General features: G+C 47.6%; 1 pseudogene; it reads left to right on the forward strand.

Annotated features, from left to right (window-relative positions):
* Positions 1–2,979: 2,979 nt before the first annotated feature.
* LOC110286285 lies at positions 2,980–4,584 on the forward strand (annotated as a pseudogene).
* Positions 4,585–6,221: the final 1,637 nt, after the last annotated feature.

Consider the following 6,221-nt stretch of genomic DNA (forward strand, 5'->3'; position numbering starts at 1 on the left):
GAGGAGGAGGAGGAGGAGGAGGAGGAGGAGGAGGAAAGAAAAAAGGAAAGAAGAGAAAAAAGAAAAGAAAAACAAGACAAAACAAGACAAGATATACCAAAAATAAGAAAATAAGAGTCTGGGAGACAGTTCTACTGGAAAAGTCCCTGCCTCACAAGCATGAGGACCTAAGTTCGGATCCTCAGTGCCCATATAAAAAGAAGCCTCCTACCACTCACTGCAGCCCTAGCCCTGGGACACTAGAGACAGGCAGACCCTAAAGCTCACTGGCCAGCCAGTTTAACCAATGCTGAGCACTGAATTTACTGAGAGACCCTGTCTCCAAAGATGAAGAGTGAGCAATCCAGGGAGACATCCAATGTTGACCTCTGCCCTCCTTATATATAAACACACAGGTGTACACATACCTGCATGCACATGCAAATACAGTGCACATGCAGACCCTTTATACTTATCTATAAAGCATATACCAAAAACAGAAAGGAAAAAAGAAAGCCCTCTGTGCCTCTCCAGAAGGGTGCATCTTCCAAGGAATAACCAGGGAGCTAGAAAACCGTACTCTATTTTTTTTTTCTATGTTTGTAGGCTTGGTTTTGGTGGTGGTGGCAGTGGCGGCAGTGGTGGCTGTGGCTGATTTGTTTTTGTTTTCCCACACTGTGGGTTGAGCCTAGGCCCTTGTCTATGCTTAGTCAAGTGAAATCAAGGAATTATATATCCAGCCCTAGAAATCCATTTCTATCTGTTCCTTAACACCAATCATTTCAAAGAGAGCCAGGTAAAAAGTTTTTACTCTAACCAAATGTAAAATAGCTACAATGATTTGTAACAATCACAATTACTACTGATTTTTTTAAAGCCTTTATCTGAACCTGGTGCCCCAGCACTCAGAAGGCAGAGGTAAGGGCAGAGGTCAGTCTGATCTACATGTGAGTTCCAGGGCAGCTAGGGCTACACAGTGAGACCTTGTCTCAAAAACAAAACAAAACAAAACAAAAAAAGAAAGAAAGAAAGCATTTATTGTAAATCTGTCTACTTCAGGGGCTTTACAGATTTATCTTGGGTTCTTGTCATTACAGGTATAATCACTGTGAATATTGTGTCAGTGCTGTATGTAAATCTAAACATTAGAGAATCTTCTAAACAGCTGTCAAAAAAACCAGACTGGCAAATTTCAAGGCAACAATGGGACTAGAAAACAAGATTCTATAAATAGAATCCATAGAAGAAATTCATCACACACACACAAACACACACACACACACAGGCCAGGGCTGGAGAGATTGGTGCAGTGGTTAAGAGCACGTGCTATTCTTCTAGAGGAGTAGAGTTCAGTCCCCAGCCCCATGTCAGTCAACTCACAACTGCCTATAACTCCAGCGCTAAAGCATCTGACACCGCCTATCCTCTGAAGGCATGTGTGTGGAAATAAAGTCATAAAGTAAATCTATTTTTAAAGAAAAGAATAGGACTGGAGTGATGACTTAGCAGATGAGAGCACTGCTCATCTTCAAAAAAAAAAAAAAAAAAAAAACCTGGGTTCCATTTCCAGCATACACACAAAATAGTAAGAGAAAAAAAAAGAAAAGAAAAACTAGAAACACAGAGAGAAATAAAAGGTAAGTGGTTGTGAATAAGAATGCCACATTATGTGTCCCCCTGGGGCGGGAGGGGGAAGGGGCGGGCTGGGGGGGGGGGCGGATGTACCTGGAGAATTGAATGAAGTGCTGTAATGCTCACACAAGCATACAGTGAGTGTCTCCACCGCTATACAGGGTAACAAAGGCTAACAAGGTGTGCTAAATTATCAGTGATGGGTACCAGGAATCACCAAAGCATTGGAGACAGGAGATTCTGAACAAATTTTAAAAAGAAAAAGGAAAAGAAAAAAAAAAATACAGTCACGGCAGGTGGTTGTGGTGCAACTTTTTTAGTCCCAGCCTTCGAGAGCTGAGGCAGGAGGATTTCTGAGTTCGAAGACAGCCTGGTCTACAGAATGAGTTCTAAGAGAGCCAGGGCTACATAGAGAATCCCTGTCTCAAACCGCCACCCAACCCCCACCCCCACCCCCACCCCCACCCCCACCCCCACCCCTACCCCCGAAAATATAACCAGGCACAGTCTCACTATGTAGCCCTGGCTGGCTAGAACTGACTGTAGAGGCCCGGCTGGCCTCGAACTGAATTACGTAGGCCAGGCTGGCCCTGAAACTCCCAGCGATCTGACGGCCCCTGGTTGCCGTAGATCATCAGTTCTTGAAGGACCCACAGAGACAACTAAAATGATGCTCAGTGGCCCTGCGGGCTGAACTCCAGTGTAGAATGGTGGAAGCTGAAACTGTAACAACAGCAACAACAACAAAAGTGCAGCTTGCGCAAGCTTCCGCTTGAGCGCCTTTCATGGACAATAGGGCACCGCCCCCAAAATCTTCCCGCCTTCTCCAGCGGAAGTGGAGTCACCCCTGGAAAGGAAGTTTGGCCAGGGACCCTCCTACCCAGAGGGCTTAAGGAGCATGAGGCCCGGACTACGCGCGGACGGTGGACGGACGACGCGCGCAAGCCAGGCGGCTCCTCAGCCCTGCGTGTCCGCTTCCAGTGCGGAGGGGTGTCTATCGGCAACCCGGCTGTGAGCCCCGAAGGTATGGGGGGGTCAGAAACTTGCAGACTTGCTGAGGGAGCTTCCGGCTCGCTTTTGCCTCGTCTTTGCTGTGATGTCGAGGTTCCCTGGTGCAGCCCAGACGGGCTTTGCGCGTGCTCGGGCCTAAGCGCCAAGGGGCCAGTGCAGGCTTTTGGAGGCGTCCGCCTCGGCCGTGGGAGGTGGGTTTCTTGGAGTCCATGTTAAATTCGGGTCGTGTGCCCCTGCGCACAGTTGTCGAGTTTTGTCGGACGGTTACTAGAACTGCCCTGATTTCGACCTCTATCCGCCTCCATCAACGCGTTTCGTTTCTTTTTGTTCTTTAAAGCTCCTGATTAGTTTGTTACGATGGCGCGAAATTTACAGAAGGCTTTTGAGTGGGCCGATGACATTATTGAGTCTGTGCTGCAGCAGCCCCCTCCTCCGAGACTCACTTCCACCAGGGAAAAATCTTTTCATGAAAAACTGTATGACATCTATGTTGAGGAATGTGAAAGAGAGGCAGAGGCAGGGGGTCCTCAAAGCAATGTCAACTTGCTAGAGAAGCTTCTAAGGAGAGAGGCGTTGCCATGTTTAGTGGTCAACCTGTACCCTGAAAATCAGGGCTATTCTCTCATGCTGAAGGACAAAAGTGGGTCATTTTCAGAGACCTTTCAGTTGCCTTATGACGTAAAGAAACTGCTTGAATACTTGGATGCTGAAGAGCTACCTTCTTTTCTGATTGATGTCCTGGACAAGTCTCCTGTGAATGTTTTTCACCATGGGTGTGTCATAGCAGAAATCCGAGACTACAGACAATGCAGTAATGTCCACCCTCCTGGGGAGCTTGGTGCAGAGCCTGCTGTGTCCTCTGACGTGTCCTCTGCCTGGTCCTCTGCCTGGTCCTCTGCCTGGTCCTCTGCCTGGTCCTCTGCTGAGTCATCTGCTGTGTCATCTGCTGTGCCATCTACTACATTGCCTCCTGCTTACCAAACTCGGCATATTCTCTTACGTCCCACGATGCAGAGTCTAGTAAGCGATGTAGAGTCCATTACAAGTGATAACCGGCAGTGGAATGAGGAAGAAAAACTTGAGCTTGAGCGCCAACTGATTTTAGCAACAACTGAGCCACTGTGTCTGGATCCCTCCGTTGCTGTCTCCTGCACAGCCAACAGACTGCTGTTTAATGAGCAGAAGATGAACACTGACCCCGTGAAACAATGCTTCAAGAGGCCTACATCTCCCTCTCTGGATCAACAGGAGGTGTCATCTGGGTGTACATGTCCCCCTGACCTCACAATGATGATGCCTTCCAAAAAACAGGCAAAAATAGGTCCAGATGACCTAGATGAGCTGCTGCTTTCTGACACTGATGCATGGATGCAGGGACCCTGTGAACTGACCATGCCATCAGAGTTGGATGTGCAGACATATATTAACAAGGTGCCATCTCTGCTCTTTGATGATGAAGAACCAAGTGTCCTGGAAGTTCCTGAGGTAAAACATGGCTTTATGTTTGATTATGAGGATGACAATCAGCTATGGGAAATGAATTCAAATATTATGAAGTCCCTTAATGATCCATTTTTCTCTGCTGACATAGGGCCACTTCCAGAGGACAGAATTGATAGTCACATGTATTTCCCTCACATGTCCCTGGATGATTATTCAGATGATTTCATGGCGAGTGTAAACTCTGAGCCTAGGGAGATAGTAGATATATGCCAAGGGTCTGCCCAGGGTGAAGCTAAGTGTTCAGGTAAGGTGACGCAGGGTTCTAGTAGCTCAGTCTGTCTTCCTCAACCCTCCCTGGAGACAAAGCCCACAATCAGTGTGGTGCCAAAGCCCACACCTAGTCTTGTGTCAAAGCCCACAATCAGTGTGGTGCCAAAGCCCACAACTAGTGTGGTGTCAAAGCCCACAATCAGTGTGGTGCCAAAGCCCACAACTAGTGTNGCCAAAGCCCACAACTAGTGTGGTGTCAAAGCCCACAATCAGTGTGGTGCCAAAGTCCACAACTAGTCTGGTGCCAAATCCTGCAACCAGTCTGGCGGCAAAGCCCCAAATCACTGTGGTGGCAAAGCCTGCAACCAGTCTGGTGGCAAAGCCTGCAACTGGTCTGGTGCCAACCTCAGTCTTAGAGCAGGAAAGCAGAATTCCTCCACCACTTGCACTTACCCAGATCTCAAAACTGGGCTCATCGACTGTGAGCTGTGGTCAGAATGCACCACCTGCTCCTAAGACAAGCACTGTGGTTCAGCAGGCCCCTGTGAGCATGAGCGGAGTTAACTTCCTTCCTCTAGCTCTCCAGCCTACTGCTAGGTCATCAGAAAACAAGCCAAAGGTCCAGGGCCTTACCAGTATCACTACCGCAGATGTGATCAATGTAGTAAAGTCTAAAGCAAAATCTAGTTTGGTGGGTAATTCAACCCAGGTCCTAGGGCGCCCCACTAGTGTACCAGCTGCTGCAGGAATCATTCAAAACAGCCTTCTACCAACCAGACAGCAGCTACCTAGGCCAGCACAGCGCCCCGTAAAGTCACCTATGCAAATCATTATAAATAATACGGCAAATCCCTTAACTGTAAAGCTTCCCCCTGGCTCTATCATTTTGCGCCCAGAGCCTCGGAAGTCATCCCAGGGAAAGCCACAGCAGATATATGTATTGATTCCAAAACAGCAGCAGACACCCAAGGCTCCTGTCCCCCCACAGCCAGTGCCACTAGCTTCCTCCCAAGGGCCTAATAATAATCAGCAGTTGCTCTTGCCAGCTCAGCAAACTAGTCGCCTTAGCACTGAGCAAACTGGTCTCCTTAACACTGGTGGGGCCAGAGGAGTTCAACTGACCCCGACCCCGACATCTGTTGTATCTCAGGTAGGCTCCACCCAGAAGAGCCACAGGCAGAGTACTCATTCACAGAGCTTGGAGCGCCCTGCTACCCTAGTACAGCAAAGGCAGACTCAGAGCCAGAATGTGCAGGTGAGAATCATACCACACATAGTAACTGTGGGCAAACCAGGCACTCAGTGCTCTGACTGTGGGCATGCAGCTGGTGAACCCAGTGATAGAACAGGGGGTCCACCAAACACCCCAAATTCCTGAGTCTTAATTCTCTTTAAAATGTGCCAGCATTGAGCTAAATCAGTTCTCAGTTTTTACTTCACCTCTGGTGTTTTGAATGTCCTAATATATTATAGTTTAAAATGAAAAAAAAAAAACACAATACCCAAGTTTTACATAGAATCAGAGAAAGGATATTAAAAACTGAGACAATCTTGCTTGTTATTCTTTTTGCTTTCCATATAGTCATGTTTATTGTAGTGTTCCGGTGTGATTCCACATTCAAATGTTTAGTCTCTTCCAGATTGTCAGTAGATAAATATAAAAGGTACAGTACCATGAGGCTGCCTAAATGGCTCAGCAGTGAAGAGCACTTGTTCTGTCAAGACTGGAGTTTGGCTCCCAGCACCCATGTCAGGCAGGTCTAAGGCTGTCTGTACACCCAGCTCCAGAAAATCTGACATGTGTCGGCCCTCTTTGAGGACTGACATACTGGTGCCCCTCCCACACAAATATACCTTTAAAATAAAATAAGAACTTAAGATAAGGA

This window comes from Mus caroli, chromosome X (assembly GCF_900094665.2).
Source record: "Mus caroli chromosome X, CAROLI_EIJ_v1.1, whole genome shotgun sequence".
NCBI lineage: Eukaryota > Metazoa > Chordata > Mammalia > Rodentia > Muridae > Mus > Mus caroli.